A 12250-nucleotide genomic window follows, 5' to 3' on the forward strand; every position below is an offset into this window, starting at 1 on the left:
GAGCTTGGTCAAGTTCTTCCCTCTTCCTGGCTTTAACTTTTCTCAGATTTGGAAGCTGGGGGATGATCAGGTGGATGCTGGATCAGGTTATCTAGAGTGATTCTTTCCCATCTAATATCCTGTGATTGTACTCTCTGTAATTGTCATCAGTGTCTACTCCTCATCTCTAGGACACAGAAGAATGTTCTTAAAATTAGGATTTGAAAAAAAACTTTTGAAGATGATTTGCCTGTGCTTAATACTTTGTAAATGCTAGATAGTGAGTATGGGGAGAATCCTGAATGCATTATATAAATTTATAGGGAATTTATGCTTCCTTTTGTGTTTATTAACAAAGATTTGTGTTTAGAACTGGTTTCCCTATGAGCCATGACAAAAAACAACAGGATTTTGTAAATCAGCACCAAATAGCAAATAGCGTAAGTAGGAGGGATCTATGGGTTTAGAAAAGGACCAATTCTAGTTGATCTGAACTTAACATTTGATGAAATAATTTGCCTACTACCTCTGTGCTTAAAGAGAATAAGACAGAAAGAAACTACAAGACAAAATGGAATCACAAAATTCTTTTAGGTATTCTTAAACTTATAAATCGTATAGTGACTATATTTTGATTCGTCTAAATAATAATAACCAGTTTCCATATCAATAGATTAAATATCCTTGTCTCTGAGGGATATTTTGCATGACCGCTCTTTACAATTTTCTGAATTTATGAGATGTTAATTAATAGTGAGCTTCAACTACTTCTGTTTTTAACAGTCCTCATTTCCTCACAGTGGAGTATGGCTGCATGCTTATTTTGCCTGAGTGCTCCTTACACACTGCACTGAACACTGGACCTCTTCTGGCCACTAACCTCAGGGACTTGCTCTGTGGCTGCCAGCCATTTCCACATATGGGTTTACAAGCATAGAGGGGATCACTTCTACATCAACCTTAGAATAATGTGTCAAAAAAATTAACTGGAAAATAGTTCTTTAAAAAAAAAAAGAGGGCTCCAGGGGCACCTGGGTGGCTCAGTCAGTTAAGCGTCTGACTTCAGCTCAGGTCTTGACCTCACAGTTCCTGGGTCTGAGCCCCGTGTAGGGCTCTGTACCGACAGCTCAGAGCCTGGAGCCTGCTTAAGATTCTGTCTTCTCCTCTCTCTGCCCTTCCCCCCGCCTCTCTCTCTCTCTCTCTCAAAAATAAATAAACATTAAAAAAAAAAGAAGGCTCTGAAAAAATTTGTGAGATCTGTGACATAGGGGAATGTTATACCTAAGGGTTTCCTAATTATTAGTCCTCCTATGTACATTCACAAAGATAATTCTGTGCTCTTCACATTTAGAAGTGATCTCGCCTCGGATTTGCACCATATTCTCCCCTAGAACCATTTCCTGTGCTTGGGAACTTAGTGCCAAGACACTGCTGACACTGCTGTAGTCTTCCTGAATGCTAGTTGTCTTTGGACTGGCTTAGCTATGGCAAGCCTGCAAAGAGCAAATGTGGTACAAAGTATTCACAGGCTTCTGAGAGCGACAAGGCATTTCATGGCTAATCTCTTAGCTACAAAGTTCCATCCACATGGTTAAGGCAGCGTCTTTTAAGCATAGTTCAGCTGGCCCAACAATTACTTTAATAATCTTCCTGTGTCACAGGTCAGTGTTTACCCAGCAGAAACACAGCAGTACTTGGCACAAAAACAGACACTCAGATCAATGGAATAGAATAGAGAACCCAGAAATGAACCCACAAATGCATGGCCAACTAATCTTTGACAAAGCAGGAAAGAATCTCCAATGGAATAAAGACAGTCTCTTCAGCAAGTGGTGCTGGGAAAACTGGACAGCGACATGCAGAAGAATTAACCTGGACCACTTTCTTACATACACCATACACAAAAATAAACTCAAAATGGATAAAAGACCTAAATGTAAGACAGGAAGCCATCAAAATCTTCGAGGAGAAAACAGGCAATAATCTCTTTGACCTCAGCTGCAGCAACTTCTTACTTGACACATCTCCAGAGACAAGGGAACAAAAGTACAAATGAATTATTGGGACCTCATCAAGATAAAAAGCTCCTGCACAGGGAAGGAAACAATCAGCAAAACTAAAAGGCAACTGACAGAATGGGAGAAGATATTTCCAAATGACATATCACATAAAGGGTTAGTATCCAAAATGTATAAGGAACTTATCAAACTCAACACCCAAAAAACAAATAATCCAGTGAAGAAATGGGCAGGAGACATGAACTGACACTTTTCTAAAGAAGACATCCTGATGTAACAGACACATGAAAAAATGCTCAACATCACTCATCATCAGGGAAATACAAATCAAAACCACAATGAGATACCACCTCACACCTGTCAGAATGGCTAAAATAAAAAAACTCAGGCAACAGCAGATATTGGCAAGGATGCGGAGAAAGAGGAACCCTTCTGCTCTGCTGGTGGGAATGCAAACTGGTGCAGCCACTCTGGAAAACAGTATGGAGGTTCCTCAAAAAATTAAAGATAGAACTACCCTATGACCCAGCAATTGCACTAATAGGTATTTATCCAAAGGATATAGGAGTCCTGTTTCAAAGAAGCACATGTACCCCAATGTTTATGGCAGTGCTACCGACAATAGCCAAAGTATGGAAGAGCCCAAATGTCCATTGACTAATGAGTGGATAATATATACATCTATATCTATTCATTATGTGTATCTATACCTATATCTATATGTATATACGTGTATACACATATATGTATATGTGTATATCTATATATATAGATATAATGAATATTACCTGGTGATCAAAAAGAATGAAATCTTGCCATTTGCAACAACATGGATAGAAATAGAGTGTATTATGCTAAATGAAATGAGTCACTCAGAGAAAGACAAATATACTATTTCACTCGTATGTGAAATTTAAGAAACAAAATGGATGAACATAGGGGAAGGGAAGCAAAAATAGTATAAAAACCAAGAGGGCGACAAACCATAAGAGACTTGTTTTTGTTTATTTATTTTTGAGAGAGAGAGAGAGAGAGAGAGAGAGAGAGAGAGAGAGAGAGAGAGAGGCAGAGAGAGAAAGAGACACAGAATCTGAAGCAGGCTCCAGGCTCTGAGCTGCCAGCACAGAGCCCAACGCGGGACTTGAACTCACAAGCCGTAAGATCATGACCTGAGCTGAAGTTGGACACTTAACCGACTGAACCTCCAGGTGCCCCCATAAGAGACTCTTAAATACAGAGAACAAACTGAGGGTTGCTAGAGAGGAGGTGGGTGGGGATGGGCTAAATGGGCAATGAGCATTAGGAGGACACTTGTTGGGATGAGCACTGGGTGTTATATGTAAGTGATCAATCACTAAATTCTATTCCTGAAATTAAAAAAAAAAAAAAAAAAAAGGAAGAAAGAAATGCAGCAGTACCGCGTGTCTTTATGAACATTAGTCAAACAAATTCATTAAGTATTTCAAGTATTCTCTAAAATCATTAGCATAACAGCATAATTCCATAATCTAATTTAGAGTTTTCTTTCATCTAGAAAATAAAGGTGTTCTCTTCAATTCCTATGGCAAAGTCTATGGCTTTTTCTACCATGTTGTTGGGGGTTAGAAAAATTTGAGAGACTGTGATATAACATTCATAGGAAGTAAACTAGAAGCAGTCACAGGGATGCTTCTGTATGCTCTAGACCAAGTTTGATGGACAGAAACATATCTAACTTGGACTTGCCTCAGGGATCTTCAGAAAGGACCCACCGGATTCCTTTGTTGACATAAGTCAGCATACAAAAAAGATAAAAGCAACCAGAAGAAAATCATAGCATCTTGCCATAACCAAATCGAATTCAATACTACCTCTGCATCCATAGTTCCTTCTCTCTTTTTGAACATCCCTGTGCCTGAGTCAAATCCTTCAACTTGTTCTTTGGACGTCATCACCTCCAATTCATTCAAGACCATCTCTGCAATTATCCCCTCTCTCTTGCAAAAACCTTTTTTTTTTCCTCCCAATTGGAGCATTCCCATTGACAACTTCCTGTATTTCAATAAAGAAAACAAAGATCCAACACTCCCTTGAGTGGTTATTATCTCCTCAGTTAGTGCTTCATTTTTCCATTTACCTTGGTAACAGAACTGGCAACACGGTCTCCAAATCCTCTTCCGTTCCTCCTTCCATTCAGTGCTAGGGAGTGCCACTCCTCATGGACTGTGACAGGGCTCCTGTTGAAGACAGCAGACTTTTGTGTCCTGTCAAAACCAATGGGCAATTCTCCCTCCTTACCTAATTAGAATCTCCAGTAGAATTTGGCCTGGTTCACCACACCTCTCATTCTTTAAACATCCTTCCTCTTCCATAACCTCACTCACCTGGCTTTTCTCATGCTTCATTGTCTCAAACGCTTTTTCACATCCTTCGGTGGCTTCCCTCTCTCTAACCAGCCTGTGCGTGCTAGAATTCCCAGGGCCAGCCACGGTCTCTTTCTCTTCTCTCTAGCCTCAGGTCACAGGTGATCTCATCAAATCCCTTGGCTTTAAGCGCCATCTTAAACAGGAAATGTGGAAGTCTGACTGCAAGTGTTTCTTGCCTCTGGAGGTGACATAGCAGGGCAGAGATTGCAGGGGACAGCATACTGATGCACACAAAGTAGCTGATGTCTCCAGGGAAAGTTCTAAGCAAGTCGAGTGGTAGTATGAGACTGTTCCATGCTATAGGGGCAAGAGTGTTGGAACCGCTGAAGTGTCAAGAGATTTCCAAGGAGAAGGAAGAATGAAGAAGAAAGATGCTGTCTTTGAGCGGAATGTGGGGATAATGGGACACCCATGATCCTTCATGTAAATTTATGGGAATCTGAATCATCAGTGATTGTCTCTGTCAGAAAAGTGGTTTTAGTTTAGGTAAACTGGCCAGATAGCATTTGATTGTGGAGTGAGGGCAGAATCAGCAGCATTTGACAAGCAGCCTGCTGTGGAAAAATTAGAATTGGGCCACCTTTCATAATAAGTATCTACTTGGGTCCTGGCTTGAGAAAAAAAAAAACAATATCAGAAATATTAATGAGCATTGTTATTTTTGGCAATCAGAGCTTGGTGCTACACTACTTTCTAGCTCTGCTCTATCTAATAAATCTGTGATAGTGGGGGTTAGCCAGATGCACTTACCTGAAGATCAGAAGATCCTTTCAGGCAACTTAGAGGATAACCCTTTTGCACTGAGGATATAATTGACACATGAATAATACGTTTCATAGCCTATCTCACCTCTGTCTGACTCTGTGTCTCTCCTTTCCAGTTACTCTCCCCTTAACTCTGGCCCCTGCAACTCAGGTGTGGAAGACCTAAATACATAATATGGATCCATAGGTAGAATGGAGGACAAAAGCTCTTTTTAAAATTATAATTGTGAGACAATATTTCAGATGAGATTTTGTTTTTGTTGTTGCTGTCATTTTTTTTTTTTTAAGCCAATATCCTTTCTCATCCATCATTACTTTGTGAAACAAGGTGACCTTTTTCTAAGGTTTTAGCTCCTTTTAGGATGGGACAATGATTCAAAAATTTTCTAGGCTTCTCGAAAAACATTGGGGCGCCTGGATGGCTCAGTCAGTGGGGCACCTGGATGGCTCAGTCGGTTGAGCGTCCAACTTTGGCTCAGGTCATTGCATAGTCCTTGCTGACAGCTCAGAGCCTGAAACCTGCTTTGGATTCTGTGTCTCCTCTCTCTCTGCCCTTCCCCCACTAATGATCTGTCTCAGAAAACAAATGAACATTAAAAAAATGTTTTAAAGAAAAACATTGTAGCTAAGCACTATAATGGTACACTTATCTGGAGAAAAACATGTTTCTGAGATTTTACATAATTTTGAAACACAGAATTTATTATTACTATTCTATGTGGTATCTTACCACTTAAAAACATTATGGTATCATCAGTAGTTAGTGAAATGTATTTGGCAATTCCCTTTAGTCTGAATAAAACCTACCACTAAGTACCTTTCTGTGCTGTTCCAGGATGGCATTTATAATGCAAGAAAGGCTAAGGGTTCTACATAATATGGTTGGCATAGTTCGCCTTGTGGAAACCTGACCCTTTCACTATGCATTCTTGTTCCTCACCTCCTTTTGTTGTTTCTTAACCATCATGTCTGACACATTAAGACCTTGATCCCTGGCCCCAGAGCGACTCCTCCAACCCTTGAGTCTCAACCTTTGGAAGGTCTGTTTCTACCGCTCTATATGCACTGTCATGCATCTTGATTCTCTAGAATGCATTCACCATGGACTCTCAGGAATTATAGGATTCCCACCCTTTGTAGGAACAGAAAGACTAGAAGTCCACCTGCACTCAGATAACAAGAATCCAAAGAACAAGAAGAGTGGACATACGCTAAATGCAGTTATGCAGGACACCTCCTGTGAGGCCTGCTGCTTGTTGATGTCTTTATTTCCCATCTATGTGGGAAGCTCCGGTCCCACATAGTCCATTGTTCATTCCATTGTGATCTTAACACGTGTCTTCCTACTTCAGCTTTCCTGTAGAGTAGGATATGGGTGGAAACCACCTGGCCCAGCACGGTTGGCTGAGATACGAAGCTCATTTGTATGCATATACTATTGCAGGAGATGCCAGGCATCTCTCCAGCTTGCTTGTCACATGTAGCAAAAAGGTGACAATTACTGGGAAACTTTGAGCAGTCCCAGAGGTGCTCTTCAAAACCTCTTACTCATGAAAGAGGAAATATACTTGTTTTATGTCTGGTTTTATCTGCTATTAATTTTTGCCATTAAAAGATTCATTAAAATTTTTTAATCTTTATTTATTTTTGAGAGAGAGAGAGACAGAGTGCGAGCAGCAGAGGAACACAGAGAGAGGGAGATACAGAATCTGAAGAGGCTCTAAGCTCTGAGCTATCATCACAGAGCCTGACGCGGAGCTTGAACTCACAAACCGAGAGATCATGAGCCGAGCTGAAGTCAGACGCTTAGATTGAGCCATACAAAAACCCCCAGAATAAGAAACCTTAAATAATACTTTCCCAATAAAGTACTGAAATATATTTTGTTAAAAAAAACTTGATTTCTGTCAGTGTGAGCATGAAATAGAAAATTCTGCACTTTTGAATAAAACATGAAGAATACACTTCCTTACAAAAAATCAAATTTTCTTAAAAGAAGCGAAAGAGTATAGTTTTATGTTTCAATTACTCTAATGCAGCAATGAGATTTGCTAACAGTTGTGCAATTCACCAGCAAGAGCTATCATCAACATACTCTGTGCATTTACGACTTACATACTTAGTTCTCTCTTGCAGTCCTTTGTAGCAGAATTTATGCCATGGCATAGTTTCCTCTTATTTAGAAAACCAATGCACTGAAAGATGTACGAATAATTTATTTCTGTAGCACTTGTCAGCCATACTTTTATAAGTGCAATCTAGTGTATGGGAAAGGTCCTGGGGGAGATAAAGCATTCAGTCAAGTGTCAATGAAATTGCTGAAGGATACCGATCAAAATGGTATCACATGGGTAGCTGTAATTTACATATACTCAAATTAGTCTTAAATATTCACATATGCTCAATTTATAGTGAGTATTTACATATATTCAATTTATATATACTTAAATTTAGTCTTACAGAGAGGACTTTATATCCAGGAAGAGAATTTTTCTTTGAACTGCTAAAGACATGACTTTTCAAAATTTCTGAAAGATTTATACTTTAAAAGTTGGTCTTTTGAGGGCAGAAAGATATTTACTCGAGTACTACTTGGCAGGGAAGGAGAGAATCACAGGATGAGGATGTGGTTGCACATGTGTGTTTGTGTGTGTCAGTGCATGTGCATATGAATTCCTGTGTTGCTAAAGATGACAAATTATTTGAATCTGGAATTGGTAAGAGAAACACAGAACAAAAAAAAACAACTAAGAAGTAATTACATAGAGAATCAGAAGAGTAGGAATGCATACCTTTGAGATAATTTCATTTTTAATTTCTAAAATATTATATAATAAGAATAATAAAGATTGACTAAATCTCATCCTTCAAATAATGCCCGCAGCAACACTGTGAAGTTTAAACCAATTTGTACAGAAGCAGAGACTGAAGCTCAGAGAGGTTGGGTGGCTTGCTCAGTCAGCCATGTTGGGCCATGGAGTGAGGGTCTGCAGTCACGAGTGGCAGGCCCTACCCTACACTGAAGAATCCTTCAGGGCCTGCCCTGCTCTGTCCCTGTAGCTGACAGCCATTCTGCCTCAGGTCCTTGGCCTCCTCCTGCAGAATGAGCTAGAGATGGAACACCTCCCCTCAGGTCGGAAAAAACCGATAGGGGTGTGTTTTAATTCAGTTTGAGTAAAATTTCCATTCCAACAAGGGTGTGAATTTGTTCTCGATTTCATAATCCTTCGGGGCCATTTAAATCCTACCTTCTAATTAAAGATTTTGTACCAAAATTGTATTAGTGGATACTCTGTTTTTCAAACTCCATTTCCATCTAACAGTTTATTTTCAAACCTAAAGAACTGAAAAGAATAAAGCACTTTAAAAATTGTGTTGATGTACTCAAAAGGAAGCTCGGTATTTTCACTTAAAACCTTGGCTCAGCAGAGCGCCCGTGTGGCTCAGCTGGTCATGATCTCATGATTCATAGGTTCGAGCGCCGCATCGGGCTCCATGCTGACAGCTCAGAGCATGGAGCCTGCCTCGGATTCTGTGTCTCCCTCTCTCTCTGCTCCTCCCCCGCTCACACTCTCTCTCTACTTCAAAAATAAATAAATATTAAAACAAACAAACAACAAAAATCTTGGCTCAGCATTTCACAATGAATTTTGGTGGGAACACTAGTGTTTCCTAAGAGTTGATTCCTAATTGAAATTTCTAATTAGGATAAAAAATATGGTAACAATATATTATACTATACACACATACATGTGTACAAACATATGTATATATAAAGTGCAAAAACTACTAAAAATTTATATATTTAAGAAAAAATTTTTTAATGTTTATTTATTTTTGAGAGAGAGAGAGAGAGAGATAAAGCATGAGCAGGGGAAGGACAGAGACAGAAAGGGAGACACAGAATCCAAAGCAGGCTCCAGGCTCTGAGCTGTCAGTACAGAGCCCCACGCGGGGCTCGAACCCACAGACCATGAGATCATGATCTGAGCTGAAGTCAGATGCTTAACTACTCGAGCCACCTAGGTGCCCCTAAAAATTTATATTTTTAAAAATTAATATGCTGGTTTGTTTAGAAGAAAAAGGTATTGTGTTTGTGAAAGGAGCACCACCTGAAAGATATTCTGATAAAGAAGACTCAGTTTCCTGGGCATGAAATATAGGCAGGCTCTCTCTCTCTTAAAAGTAAATAAACATAAAAAAAAAAAAACTTATTAACTATGATTATAGAGGCTTGGTAGTATATTATTAAATTTATTTGAAAAAATTGAAAAAAACCAGTTGCCATTCCAAAACCATGCTGGGCTTTTATGTAACAGGGTATGCCAGTAATGTGCAATCTGAAATCTGCCTTAAAGAGCCCTACATGGCAAAATTAAAGTGACAGCTGAGACATTTTAGAGCTGAATTTGTCAGTCTTCAAAACAGTGTTTTAAAAGTAGACCAAAAGCCCCCAGCCCATTCACTTTCATGTTGTACTTTTGTTTCATCTGTCCACATATCTGTGGGTATAATCCATCTTGTATAGTGAAATGTCAATTCTGATGATTTGTTTTAAAGAAATAGTTGTGTCTTTTTGCAATAGCAAAAAAAAAAAAATCCTGAGTAGAATCAGGATAATGGTCTAATGTCAATTTTTATTCACAAAGCACTTCAATGTTCGACTTCTATCATCAAATCTACCGTGTTACATTTTACCCTTGAAAACTGAGATCAAAGATAAAAAAAATGTATTAAACAGTCTTCATTCTTTTCCTTTTCGAAGAAAACAGAGGAAAAGAATTATTGAAACAAATCGTCAGAGTTGATATTACACTGTATAAGACAGAAGAAGCTGTAAGTATCACTCTTCAGGTAAATTTTATTGCTAAATAAAAAGGTTATGTTGCCTTATTTTCATATGGAAAACAAAACTTTAACTTTTAGTTCAAATGATTATCTACTGGCATATGCAATTTCAATGTGGGAGTTACAAGAAGAACCTTGGCTTACAAGGTTTAAACTGCCAGCAAAATATTGAAAAATTTAATAAATTAAGGTAAACTCTAAAAAAAAAATCTAAATATACAGCAAGATTACTTTCTTCTAAAGCACAGAGAAATGATCAAACACAGACTTGTACCCCATTGCATTTGAATTATGGTATCTCTGTCCCATAAATGCTCTCGGAGTAACCACCATCCTTCAGGACATCTGGGGTTTGCAATTTTTACTGGAAATGTAGCTTTAGGTAACTTTTTTAAAATTCGAGAAAAAAGAATTTTCACTTCTAGCTCTAACACCAATAAAAAAAAGATTGAAAGAGCTCATACTGGGGCGCCTGGGTGACTCAATCAGTTAAGCATATGACTTCGGCTCAGATCATGATCTCGCGGTTCATGAGTTTGAGCCCCGCATCAGGCTCTGTGCTGACAGCTCAGAGCCTAGAGCCTGCTTTGGATTCTCTCTCTCTCTCACAAAAATAAATAAACGTCAAAAAATGTTTAAGAAAGAGCTCATACTACTAAAAAACATGGAGAGAAGTTTACTTGATTTCTCAATTGCATTAGTTTCCTAATGTAACCAAGCACCACAAACTGGGTGGCTTAGAACAGTCTCATAATTCTGGAGGCTAGAAAGTCTACACACAAGGCGTCTGCAGGATTATGCTCCCTTGAAACCTTCATTGCTTCCTGGTTTCCGGTGGAGGCCAGCAATCCGTGGTGACCCTCGGCCTGCACCTGCAGCACCCCCAGTCTGTCCCTCTGTCCTCACCGGCTGTGCGTGTCTCATCAGAACAACGCCAGTCACATTGGATGAAGGGCCCACCCTACTTCCGTATAACTTCGTCTTAATTAATTACATCTCTAAGGATCCTATTTCCATATAAAGTCACATTCTGAGATGTAACTTTCAATATCTCTTTTGAGGAACATAATGCAACCCATAATACCCACTGACCGCCATTTTCTTCTTTAAATTTTTTTTCTAAAATTTTTGCATTGAAATAGTTTAGATGTACACAAACTTTCAATGATAGTACAGAGGGTTCTCACATACCCTCACCTAGTTTCTACTGATGTAAATAACTTTCGTAATCATGATACAGTTTTCAAAACTAAAAAACTAACATTGGAAAATTCTATTAACTAAGCTATGGACCTTTATTTGTATTTCATTAATTTTTCCACCGATACCTGCTTTAAAATTTTTTTGTTGTTCTAGGATCCAATCTAGGAAATCAAATTTCATTTATTACATTGAGTTGCAGCACCAATCTGTGACTGTGTTTTAAGTCTTTACTTGATTTTTATGAACTTGGCATAGAGACTTTTGAAGAATACTGGGTGTTTTGCAGAATTCATCCGGATTTTTCTGATGTTTTCTCATAACTTCACTAGGATTATGAATTTGGAGGAAGGATATCACAGTGGTGAAGTACCCTGCTCATCACATCCCATCATGGGGCATGATACCAACATGGCTTCTTCTTAGTGATACTAACCTGCGTGACTTGGGTAAGGTGCGGTCTGACAGATTTCTTCACTGTAAAGTTGCCATTTTCCCCTTTCTGTGCTCTTATTGTTTGGGAGCGAATCCTAAATCCAGTCCACACTGAAAGGAAGGAAAAATGAAGTTTTACCTCTTGAAGGGAAGGAGAATATCAAAGAATTTGTAGACACAGGCCCAAACCAACACAGTCATCAGTGAATGTTTCAGGGTAGATACTCTGAATCTATGCAGATAACTTACCTCTCTTTAACGTTCTGTCCACTAATTTTATCTGCCCTCTGTGAATCTCGCCCATAGCAATTATTGCTGTGCTATCCAAAGGTAATTTTCTACTTTGGTCCTACCATATCCTTTTGAAAAGCAACTAAAAAATAATAATTCTGGCACAGCATTAAAGTAATTATATTAATTATATCTGTTGGGATGGTTGAGGAATCAATAAAATGTATTCATAGTGTTTTCTCTGAACTAACGTGAGCTCCAAGAAATAAAAGCCCATCACCACAGACCAGTTAGTGCATTAGAGCACTGAGTCATGCAAGGTGCTTTTAATGGTTCCGAGAGAAGGTGCACTGCCCTCTCTGACAGTGCT

At 38.8% G+C, this 12250-nt stretch overlaps 1 long non-coding RNA gene across 9 annotated transcripts in view; it reads right to left on the bottom strand.

Annotated features, from left to right (window-relative positions):
- Nucleotides 1–12250, bottom strand: part of LOC123383070 — a 279873-nt gene that overhangs the window by 108397 nt on the left and 159226 nt on the right. For all 9 annotated transcript variants that reach the window (XR_006592367.1, XR_006592370.1, XR_006592366.1 and 6 more), the window contains 2 exons: nt 11651–11760; nt 4114–4213 (listed from right to left, as the gene is read on the bottom strand). This is a non-coding gene — a long non-coding RNA (uncharacterized LOC123383070). The remainder of the gene's footprint in view (nt 1–4113; nt 4214–11650; nt 11761–12250) is intronic.

Source organism: Felis catus, chromosome F2, assembly GCF_018350175.1.
Source record: "Felis catus isolate Fca126 chromosome F2, F.catus_Fca126_mat1.0, whole genome shotgun sequence".
NCBI classification, from domain to species: domain Eukaryota; kingdom Metazoa; phylum Chordata; class Mammalia; order Carnivora; family Felidae; genus Felis; species Felis catus.